The 12,139-nt window shown below is 43.3% G+C and overlaps 1 protein-coding gene across 3 annotated transcripts in view; it reads left to right on the top strand.

The window, feature by feature from the left end:
* LOC137376321 (thrombospondin type-1 domain-containing protein 4-like) overlaps positions 1-12,139 on the top strand; it is a 448,955-nt gene that overhangs the window by 287,595 nt on the left and 149,221 nt on the right. The window lies entirely within an intron of this gene.

Raw genomic sequence — 12,139 nt, 5'->3', positions numbered from 1 at the left:
TCACCCAGGACCACATCAACTGCTCTTTGGGCAAAACCACCCAGGATGATCCTGGAGAGCAAAGGTAACTGCCAGCTTCTTTAATACAAACTGTCTCCCTAACACCCCTCTACCTATCTTCCTCCAACCTCACTTCCAAAAACAAGTCTGAGGCACTCATGGGCTTCTTTGTCACTAAGGTTGAGACCATCCATTCAGCTGCTTGGGCTCTTTTCTCTTTTCTCCATTTCCCATTCCCACCAAGTCAAAACCTCCCTTCAGGCTCCCGCACATGCACAAACCTTGAACCCGTGTCTCTCCCTAGTTTCTTGCCCATCTCACCCCATGCATTTTCCAAGTTCATCGTGTCCATTATAACAATCTCTTGATCCCTTTAGTGATCCCACTAAACTCACCCAAGCTCCCTTCCTGGCCCCATGCTAGCTAACATTTAAAATGTTTCCCTCTCCTCTGGAACTGTCATGTTCAATTTCAAAATTTCCATGATCACATTTCTCTTCAAAACAAAACTACTCTAGACGCTTCTGTGTTTGCAAACACTCTCCCCATTGTCAATTTCCATTTGCCTTCCAAAGATCCTGAACATATTGTCGGCTCACAGATTCGCGCCCATCTTTCCTGTGACTCCTTATTTGAATCTCTGCCACTGCATAGAAACAGCCCTAGCCAAAATCACACAGTAATACCTCTGTGATTTGGACAATGTGCATTATCCCTCCTCATCTCCCTCAATCTCTCTGGAGCCATTGATATAGTTGATTGCATCATCCTCCTCCAACAACTTTCCTCTGTTGTCCATTTCAGGGGAACTACCCTCACTTGATTCCAGGCTGCAATTTCCGCGTTTAACCGCAGCACATTAGACTCTATGCAAGCAACCCCCTCAGGAGAGGCGAGTTGTCAATTTCAGCATGTTAGTCACTCAATTACAGCGATATTAGCGAAGCTTTTGGAACTTAACTGTGGGTCCACAGGCTTCCCGAGCTTCCTGGAATGTGCCACTGAAAGCAAGGAGAGAACACAATGGCTATTGAGGGGGCTGAAGACATGATGGGGAAATATGCCAATAAGTACTGAAAACTCAGAGCTGCTTTCTTGCCTGATTGTGTGAAAGGCTTTATTCACAGTCATTGTGTTGAGAGGTTATTTTCACAACTTTGGAGATTTGTGAATCGGATCTCCACTTTGGAGCTCTGATCTATCAGATCAGCAAGGGTGGCACTTACGCTATGCTGCCTTGGGCCTCAGATTACTTGATTGAGTTTTTTTGATAAGGGAACAGAAGAGTGATGAGAGTACTATGGTTAATGTGGTATACATGGACTTTAAAAGGCATTTGATAAAGTTAAAGCTCATGGAATAAAGGAGACAGTGGCAGCATTGATACAAAATTGGCTGAGTGACAGGAAACAGAGTAATGGTGAACAGCTGTTTTTCAGACTGAAGGGGTTCCTCAAGTGTAGGTGTTAGGACCACTGCCTTTTTTTTTTTATTTATTCGTGGGATGTGGACATCGCTGGCTAGGCCAGAATTTTTTGCCCATCCCTAACTGCCCTGGAGAAGGTGGTGGTGAGCTACCTTCATGAACTGCTGCAGTCCTTGCGGTATAGGTACACCAGCAGTGCTGTTAAGAAAGGAATTCCAGGATCTTGACCCAGTGATAGTGAAGGAACAGTGATATGGTTCTAAGTCAGGATGGTATGTGGCTTGGAGGGGAACTTGCAGGTGGTGGTGTTCCCATGCATCTGCTGCCTTCTAAATGCTAGCGGTTGAGGGTTTGGAAGGTCCTGTTTTATTGACCTATATTAATGTCCTAGACAGGGCACAATTTCAAAATTTGAAAATGATCCAAAACTTGGAGGTATTGTGAACTGTCAGGAGGATAGTGATGAATGTCAAAAGGACGTAGGCAGACTGATGGAATGGGCGGACAGGTGGCAGATGAAATTTAATGCAGAGAAGTGTGAAGTGATACATTTTGGTAGAAAGATTGAGGAGAGGCAATATAAAATAAAGATCTTATTCTAAAAGGGGTGCAGGAGCAGAGGGTATATGTGCACAAATTATTGAAGGTAGCAGGGCAGGTTGAAAATGTGGTTATTAAGCCATACGGGATCCTGGGCTTTATAAATAGAGACATGGGGCGGCACAGTGGCGCAGTGGTTAGCACCACAGCCTCACAGCTCCAGCGACCCAGGTTCAATTCTGGGTACTGCCTGTGTGGAGTTTGCAAGTTCTCCCTGTGTCTGCATGGGTTTCCTCCGGGTGCTCCGGTTTCCTCCCACATGCCAAAGACTTGCAGGTTGATGGGTTAATTGGCCATTATAAATTTCCCCTAGTATACGTAGGGAAATATAGGGACAGGTGGGGATGTGGTAGGAATATGGAATTAGTGTAGGATTAGTATAAATGGGTGGTTGATGGTTGGCACGGACTCGGTGGGCCGAAGGGCCTGTTTCAGTGCTGTATCTCTAAACTAAACTAAACATTGAGTACAAAAGCAAGGAAGTTATGCTGAACCTTTATAAAACACTGTTTGCTGTCAACTGGAGTATTGTGTCCAATTCTAGACACCACACTTTTGGAAGGATGTGAAGCAAACATTTACAATTATGTTTCAAGGGATGAGGAACTTCAGTTATATGGATAGATTGTAGAAGCTGGTGCTGTTCTCCTTGGAGAAAAGGGTCTGGACAGAGTAGATAGGGAGAAACTGTTCCTGTTGGTGGAAAGGTCAAGAACCGAAGGACACCAATTGAAGGTGATTGGCAAAAGAAGCAATGTGACATGTGGAAAATATTTTTTACTCAGCAAATAGGATCTGGAATGCACTGCCTGAGAATCTGGTGGAGACAGATTTAATCAAGGCTTTCAACAGGGATTTGGATCATTAACTGAAGCGAAGAATTTGCAGGGATACAGGCAAAAGGCGGGGGTTGGGACAAAGTGAGTTGCTCTTGCAGAGAACCGGCACAGACACGACAGGCTGAATGCCTCCTTCTGTGCTGTAACCATTCAATGATTCTATAAGATAAGGACCACGATGATCAGCAGCATCTGCAGCTGCACCAGCAGGAAGAGAGCCAGCAGGAGCAGCACATGCAGGAGCAGCACCAGCCTGCTGCTCACAGAGCTATACCTCCACAGGAGAGAGGGGATGAGCAGAGAGGTGCAGCTCGCAGGAGGCCATACCCGCAACATAGGGTGTACAGGCAGAGGACAAGCTTCCTCAACATATTGGAACACCAGTGTCTCAGGAGGCTCAGGGTCTCGTGTCAGGTGCTGGCAGATATCTGCAGCCTTCTGTAACAAGATCTGCTGCCAAGTGGACATGGTGGCCTCGCTTTACCAGTGGCGGTCAAAGTCACCATCACCTTCACCCTGGCTCCTTCCAGGGCTCTGCCAGAGACATTTGCAGGAGCTCGCAATTGGCTGCCCACAAATACAGTTGACTGATAGCTTGTTTGCCAGGGCAAGCAATCATGTCAACTTTGCCAGTCAGAATGATTGGGCGCTCAGGTTTGCAGCTCTGACTGGCTTCCCACAGTCGCAGGGACTTATCAACTGCACACATGTGGCAATTAAGACACCCCAGATCGCTCAGGAGTGTTCATCAACTGCAAAGGCTTCCACTCCATCAATGTATAGCTGATGTGCAATCACAAAAAGATTTTTATGCAGCTGTGCACAAGATTTCTGGGCAACTGCCATGGTGCTTTCCTCCTGTGGCAGTCCACCCTCCCTAATCTCTTCACACCTTGAAGCAGACTTATCGGTTGGCTGCTTGGAGACCAGGGCTACCCACTTAAACCATGGCTGGCACACATGAGGAACCCAATCAATGAGGCCCTGGAATGATACAGTGAAAGCCAGATGACAATCAGATGTGTCATTGAGCAAGCCATCAGAATACTGAAGACATGTTTCAGGTGCCTGGAAAATCTGGAAATAGTCACCGACCAGAGTCTCCAACAAGGTCATGGGGTGCGGATCTCTGAAAAACATTGCACAACAGCCAGGATTGGACTTTCAGGAGGAACAAGGCACAGAGCTTCTTCAGATGGCACCGAGGAGAAGGTGATGGTGATGAAAAATGATGTGGCCAAGATACCAGCCGCTCAGGATGCACTCATTATTATGCAGTTCACTTAGGTCCCACCAGTCCACCCAGCTGACAACCACATGCAAAAGTCATATGTTCCTACATCTCCCCACTATTCCCCTAGCACAAAGTAGTCCTGCAAACAACCAAACCACCCTTTCACAGTCCCCCTTTGCTCAGCATCAATTCTTGTCTTACCAGTCATCCCAGGTGAAAAGGCCACTTGCCAGTCAGCAACCAAAAATGGGCAAGTGGTGGGAAAGTGGTGAAAACAAATAATATTTATATGGCTCAAAAATTAAACAGTAACTTACCCATGTGCATACCCTTGTGCAACAAAAAATCTTTATTCTTCCTTAACCTAGCTCTTCTCCATGGTACAACCCCAGTGGCTTCAGGAGAGGCAGGGGCAGCCTGCTCAGATCCCCACTCGAACTGTTGATATGCTCTTGGCCAATGTCCTGTGGGTTTTGGAGCCTGTGAGAGCCCCGCCAAAGACTACTCCACTTATACCTGTGGCGGGGAAGACTTGGTGTCAGGATACGAGGCAGCACATTGGTTACTGACTGAGAGGGGAGGGTCAATGGGTGAGAAGTGGAAGCACTTTAAGCCGAGTCTCCACTTCCCTCTCTTGACCGAGCTGTACCTCCCTGCTGGCAATGAGCTGGAGAACATTTTGTTGCAGATCAGTGGGGCAATAAACAGACAAGGCTAGGGTATCATGAATCATATTTAAGGTGGTCTGCAAGCCATTGTTGAGGATCAGCACGCAATTGTTTGAGTGTCACGTTTGATGCTCCATGCAGTTATCTACTCTTTCCATGGATGAAGAGATCAGCACAAAGACCTACAACATTATGCCATTCCTGCTTGAGATGGATTCCTCCAATCTCTCTGCAAGCATGCACAGTGCAGCACAAATGTCTGCAGTAAATCGTATGTTCTTTGATGCTGCTCCAGAAATATCCTCTTCACCAATAGCCCTGAGGTTCAGTATCTGTGCCCAGCTGAGCAGAGCTTGGAACGTCTTGCGCCCACTGATGTGCACTTTGCACTGCTGTCCATCTCCACCATCTGCTCTTGCTCACTTGTGAGACACCAGTTGAAAATAAGAACACAAGCACGCGAGAAATAGGAGCAGAAGTAGACCATATGGCCCATGGAGACTGCTCCTCCATTCAATACGATCATGGCTGATTTTAGGCTTCAACTTCACATTCCCGCCCACTCGCGAGATCCCTTGATTCCCTGAGAGACCAAAAATCTATCTATCTCAGCCTTAAATGTATTCAATGATGGAGCATCCACAACCCTCTGGAGTAGAGAATTCCAAAGATTCACAACCCTATGAGTGAAATAATCTCTTCTGATTTGAGTCCTAAATGATCGGCGCCTTATCCTGAGACTGTGCCCCCATATTTTAGATTCCCCGGCCAGGAGAAACAATTTCTCAGCATCTACCCTATCCAACCCCTTTAGAATCTTGTATGTTTCAATGAGATCACCTCTCATTCTTCTAAACTCCAGAAAATATAAGCCCAATTTACTCAGCCTCTCATTATAGGACACCCCTCTCATCCCAGGGATCAATTTACTGAACCTTAGCTGTACCGCCTCCGGTGCAAACATATCCTTTCTGAAATGTGGAGGCCAAAACTGCACACAGTACTCCAGATGTGGTTTCACCAAAACCCTGTAAAATTGTAGCAAGACCTCTTTATTCCTGTACTCCAATCCCCTTTCAATAAAGGCCAACATGCCATTTGCCTTCCTAATTGCTTGCTATACCTGCATGCTAACTTCCTGCGTTCCTTATACAAGCACACCCAAGTCTCTTTGAACATCGACACTTACAACTTACACACCTTTCAAAATATATTCTCCTTTTCCATTCTTATGACCAAAGTGAATAACTTCACACTTCCTACATTATACTCTATCAGCCATCTTGTTGCCCACTCACTTAACCTGTCTATAACTCTTAGCAGCCTCTCTGTGTCCTCCCCACAGGCCACCTTTCCACCTACCTTTGTATCATCAGTAAACTTACATACATTACTCTCTGTCTCTTCATCTAAGTCATTAATAAAGATTGTAAATAGCTGAGGCCCCAGCACTGATCCTTGCGGCACTCCACTATTCACTACCTGCCAACTTGAAAATGCCCCATTTATGTCTACTCTTTGCTTCCTGACATTTAACCAATCCTCTATCCATGCTAATATATTACTCCCAACTCCATGAGCCCTTATCTTGCCTTTTGTGTGGCACCTTATCGAATGCCTTTTGGAAATTCAGATACACTACATCTCCTTTATCGACCCAACCAGTTACATCCACAAAAAATTCTAATAAATTTGTCAAACAGAATTTCCTTTTACTAAAACCACATTGACTTGTTCTAATCATACTCTGCTTTTCTAAGTGCACTGTTAAGACTTCCTTAATAATAGATTTCAGCATTTTCCCAATGACTGATGTTAGGCTAACTGGCCTGTAGTTCACTGTTTTCTCTCTTCCTCCATTCTTGAAAAGCGGTGTAACATTTGCCAACTTCCAATCTGATGGGACCGTTCCCGAATCTAAGGAATTTTGGAAAATCATAGCTAGTGCATCCACTATCTCTGCAGCTATCTCTTTTAAAACCCTAGGGCGTAGGCCATCAGGTCCTGAGTATTTGTCTGATTTTAGTCCCTTAAATTTCTCCACTACTTTTTCTCTGCTGATATTAATTTCCTTAATTTCCTCACTCTTTTTAGCCCCTGTGTTACTGTCTATTTCTGGTATGAAACTTGTGTCTTCTACTGTGAAGACAGAAACAAAATATTTGTTCAGTGCCCCTGCCAGTTCCTCATTCCCCATGATAATTTCTCCTGTCTCTGCATCTAAAGGACCAATGTTTACTTTAGCTACTCTCTTCCTTTTTATGTAACTATAAAAACTCTTACAATCTGTTTTTATATTACTGGCTAGTTTACGCTCATTCTATTTTTTCCTTTTTTATCAACTTTTTGGTAACCCCTTTAGTTGTTTCTAAAACACTCCCAATCCTCAGACTTGCTACTCTTTTTTGCAATATTGTAAGCCTCTTCTTTTAATCTAATATTGTCCTTAACTTTCTGAATGAGCCACGGATGGGTCTTTCTTGCTGAGTTTTTGTTTTTCAATGGAATGTATTTTTGTCAAATATTTTGAATTGTTTTGCTAAACATTTCCTACTGTTCATTTACCACCGTACCTTTTAGTCTATTTACCCATTTACCTTAGCTAGTTTCCCTTTCATACCTGCATTATTGGCTTTGTTTAAGTTTAAGATTCTTGTTTGTGATTGGAGTATGTCGCTTTCAAACTTAACATGGAATTTAATAGTATTTAGATCACAATTACCCAGTGGATCTTTTACAATGACATTACTAATTAACCCTGCTTCATTACACAATACTAGATCTGAGATAGCTTATCCCTAATCAGTTCCACAATGTATTGCTCAAAGAAACTTTTCCGAATATATTCTACAAACTCATTTTTTAGACCAGTCTTGCCAATTTCATTGCCTAGTCTATATGAAGATTAATGTCCCCCACAATTATTACATTGCCTTTGTTAAAAGTTCTAATAATATTTTGTTTAATGCTCTGTCCAATGGTATAACTACTGTTAGGGGACCTATAAACTACTCCCATCAGTGTTTTCGGATTCTTACTATTCCTAATTTCCACCCATACAGATGCTACTTCATAATTTTCTGAGGCCAGATCCTTTCTCACTAATGTCCTTATGTCATCCTTTACTACCAGGGCTACCCCTCCTCTTTTGCCATTCTGTATTTCCGAAATATTGTGTACCCTGGAATATTTATTTCCCAACCTTGATCACCTTGTAACCATGTCCCTGGAATGGTGATTAGATCTAAATTATTTACCTCTATTTGTAGCTGTGACGGAAACCACACCAGCCAAATGGACACATCTTAATTTTGTCATATGGAACACTGCTTGAACCCGTTTCACTGGACTTTGAACATAATTTATTTAAAAGGACTACAGAGCTGAACAGCTAAAAACATGGTTGTACATTTGCATTCCAAAAGACAGTTGCATAGAGACAATGGGAGTGCTCACTGATTCAATTAGCGAGATGAGTTTTGTCAGTAGTGGTGATCAAAACATGTTGAGAGCCACTGACTTGGTAAAAGACAAAACTCCGCCCCACTACTGAATGTGACTGGAGAACTTTTGAAATCAACAATCCTCGCAGACACTGCTGTTTCAACAAAGAGCTGGTCACATGACTAACCTGCTGGCCAACCTGGGGACTTTTTGAATTGTGCCACACAGAAAGGGAATCTGCAACTGAACGCAAAGGAGAAAGCACCGCTCTCTCCCTGTCTCTCTCTCAAGCAAAGTCACAGGGACCCATGGAAGCAGCTTAAGCCTCAAGACAGAGGACCTCTTCAGCCTTCTGGTACCAATGAAACAAGTTTGAAAGTGTGCAGTGGGCCCCAGTGAGAACTGCAAGACTTAACTCGAATCAAGGATTTTACATCCAAACTAAAGACAGTAACTGAATTCCATTTACTACTCCAACCCCACCCCCCTCTTTATTCTTTCTTCCCCTCTACATCTATTTGTGTATGCATGCTAGCGTGGTTGTGTCCTGTATTTTTAGTAACTTTAACTGAGTTAGAGTGTTAAAGCTAATAAACTTACATCTTTCTTGTTTAAACCAAGAAAACCTGTCTGGTTGGTTTATTTACAATTATAATTAGAGACCAGTAGGCAAGGACTCACTGAGATGAAGCTAAAAATATTGTGTTTTAGAAGTTAAACCCTGTTACAACCAAACCAGGAAAGGGGCCAGAGAGAAGCATGAGACCCCTTCCTCACCCAGTCATGACACTGCCTCTAGTTCATCTATCTTATTGCAGATGCTTTGTGCATTCAGATAAAGAACATTTAACTTCATGGTTTTACTTCTATTCCTTGCAATTACCTTATTTGCTGATGTACAATTTTTGTTAAACGCTCTGTCCCTTCCTGTCCCATTCTGCTTGTCTTTACCCACAGTGCTGTATTGTTGCAATGTCTCGACCTTTCTCTTTGGATTTCTATCTCCCCTCCCCTCACTCAAACCCAACCCCCACCCCTCCCCCCCCCCCTGGTAGTTCACAACCTCTAGCCTTATCTGCTGGCGCATTCTTAAGTTTGTACGCTCTGTCCCTTCCTGCCACACTCTGATTATCATTACCCTTATTGCTATCTTGCTCTCTTGCCTTTTCTTCTCTCTTTAAATTATCACATCTTCCCTCACTTGATCCCTTGCCCCGACTACTTAATTTAAAGCCCTTCTCTACTGCCCTAGTTATACGACTCGATATCTTCCTTACCGGTCCTACAGAAGTGTCAGTATCTGAAGTAGTAACCATGTGACCATGCACCCTCAGAATGAGTGACTTCCTCTGAGGAGTCGTCATCGTCGTGCTGAACCACCGATAGCGGGATAATAAAAGCAAAATACTGCAGATGCTGGAAATCTAAAATAAAAACAAGAAATGCTGGAAATACTCAGCAGGTCTGGCAGCATCTGTGGAGAGAGAAGCAGAGTTAATGTTTCAGGGTTAGTGACCTGATGAAGAGTCACTCACCTGAAACGTTAACTCTGCTTTTCTCTCCACAGTTGCTGCCAGACCCGCTGAGTATTTCCAGCATTTTGTGTTTTGGCTTAATGCATGTGATCTGTGCGATAATGAAGTAACTGTGTTAATGCCTGAGATCTGTGTGATGGTGCAGTAACCACGTAATGTATCTGATCTGCTTGATGGCGGGGTAGGTATATTAAAGTAGTTATTTATTGCTCATCCATAGTTGAACCACTGCTGTCTGAGTAGTGAAGGTGCTCCCAGTGCCAATAAAGGAACGCCAATATATGTTCAAGTCAGGACAGTGCGTGTCTTGATGGAGAACTTGAAGTGATGGTGTTCCTGTGCTCTCCTTGACCTTGTTTGAGAGGTGTTGCAATGCATGTTGTACTGCAACTATGGTTGGGGGCTGGTTGGATGTTTAGGCTAGTGAATGAAGTGCCTATCAAGCAGACTGCTTTGTGCTGGATGGCACCAATCTTCTTGAGTATTGCTGCAGCTGCATGCATCCAGGCAAGTAGAGAGTATTCCGTCACATTCCTGACTTGTGCCTTGTAGGTGGTGGAGAAGCTTTGGGGATTCAGGGGATGAGCCACTTGCGTACAATAACCAGCTTCTGACCTGCTCTAGTACCTGATCTGTGTGATAGTGGAATAGTTGTGTTAATGTATCTGACCCTTCCCCTAAACCTACCTTGTTGTCTAAATAAGGGAGCTGTAGGGGATTGCCCGTTTGGGTGGGCAACTCAAAGGTTCCACTTCAATGAGACCCAAACCTCAGATTGGCTCCACACTCTTCTGATCAGCTGCCCAAAGTTAGAATTGATCCCAAACTTCTCTGCTACTCTAAAACTCATCTTCCTGTGGATCCCTCAGTAAACACTTCCCGTTTCTCAAAGGTTTTAGTCGTGCCTCTATCCTGTTAAATTTCTTGATTTTGTAATCTGAAGTTCCAAAGGGAACCTGTTATTTTTAATCTTACACAGCCTATTATGTGCATCAATGTAGTCTCTGTATGAAGTCCATAATAAAGCATCTGTATGAATGATGAGTGCTAACCACTACACAGAGTCAGAACTCCATTCTGGGCATCATATTCCAAGACAGTCTGCTGTGTAAATGGGAAATAAAAGGGCTTAGCACAGGACAGGTATTTGGCCGCCTCTTAATTCCAAAATAGATACAACGTTACTACAGTACAAAAGCAAATAATTTCAATATTTAACAATGATCATAAGCCAAATATACTAAATAGTTCCATAACTTCTCTGCCGCTGTGGGTCTAGACAGTTAAACAGCAGTTAACCACTGCAGACAAAAATCACACAGTATTTGAATTAGTGGTAAAGATAACCAGAACCTAATCACAGCTACTGCTACTCTGATGATTTCCTGCTGCATGATTTCAGCAAAAAATGTTTGCCCAAAGTAACTGCTTCCTGCTGTCAATAATGTAACCCACACTGTCAATAATGTATCTCACGCCCCTATTGTCAATCATGTAAATAATGTAATTAACCCACACTACTGATTTCAGTATCACAGAGACAACACAGATTAGCACAGTTACTGCACTTTCACACTACTGTTATTATTGTAACAATCAAAATGATATTTTTGCTATGAAATATGCTGGTGTTTTTCTTTTGTTTGAAATTAAATGTCAGAAGTTTATTGAACTCTGTGTACTGTTTATATTCCAGTTTCTGTGTTGGGATGCTAAGCCATCAGTTAGACTAGCTGTTGCATGTTTAGGTTTTTAATATTTTTTGCATGGCAAGTTGCTGAAAGTACAAACTGATGACGTCACTGTGAGGGAAACCAGGCATTTGGGATTTTAGTGAAGAGGACACGTAACAAATCATATAGAAGGATTATGAAATTAACAACCCAAAGATTGAGAAGGAAATGTAAGTTACACTGCGTGAATTCAATGCCACTTTAAATACTGAAAAAAATAGAGAAATAGAAAGAAAGATTGGATTAAGAGAGGGAAGAAAACAGCACCCTCATACACTAAAAAGCCTCAGACCCCCATCTCACAGATGGTACACACTGTCAGCTATTCAACCATGACACCCGCATCAACTAAAGAGATTAGTTTGGAATGTTTATTTTGCAGTGGCTTTTAGATTTGCAATGTGGCCAAGCGGACACTGACAGTGGGAATGAAAGTTATGGGATTGTTTGTGAATGGGGAATTGGGCTTGCAGTTACTGGTATCGCACTCTGGTAAGTTCTTCACGGACAACCCGAGCAGAAAGGACTGGCTAGGTTTACTCCTCTCTTCCTCCTCTTTTTCCTGTTCTTCCTCCTCCTCATGCTGCTGCCCCTGAGCTGCTCATCTTATAACTGATGGCAAGGGCTGACCCTCCATGATGGCGAGGTTATGCAGCATGC

Source organism: Heterodontus francisci, chromosome 1 (assembly GCF_036365525.1).
Source record: "Heterodontus francisci isolate sHetFra1 chromosome 1, sHetFra1.hap1, whole genome shotgun sequence".
In the NCBI taxonomy this organism is placed as follows: Eukaryota; Metazoa; Chordata; class Chondrichthyes; order Heterodontiformes; family Heterodontidae; genus Heterodontus; species Heterodontus francisci.
The sequence above is the reverse complement of the archived record's forward strand: the minus strand, read 5'-3'. Positions and strand labels throughout refer to the sequence as shown.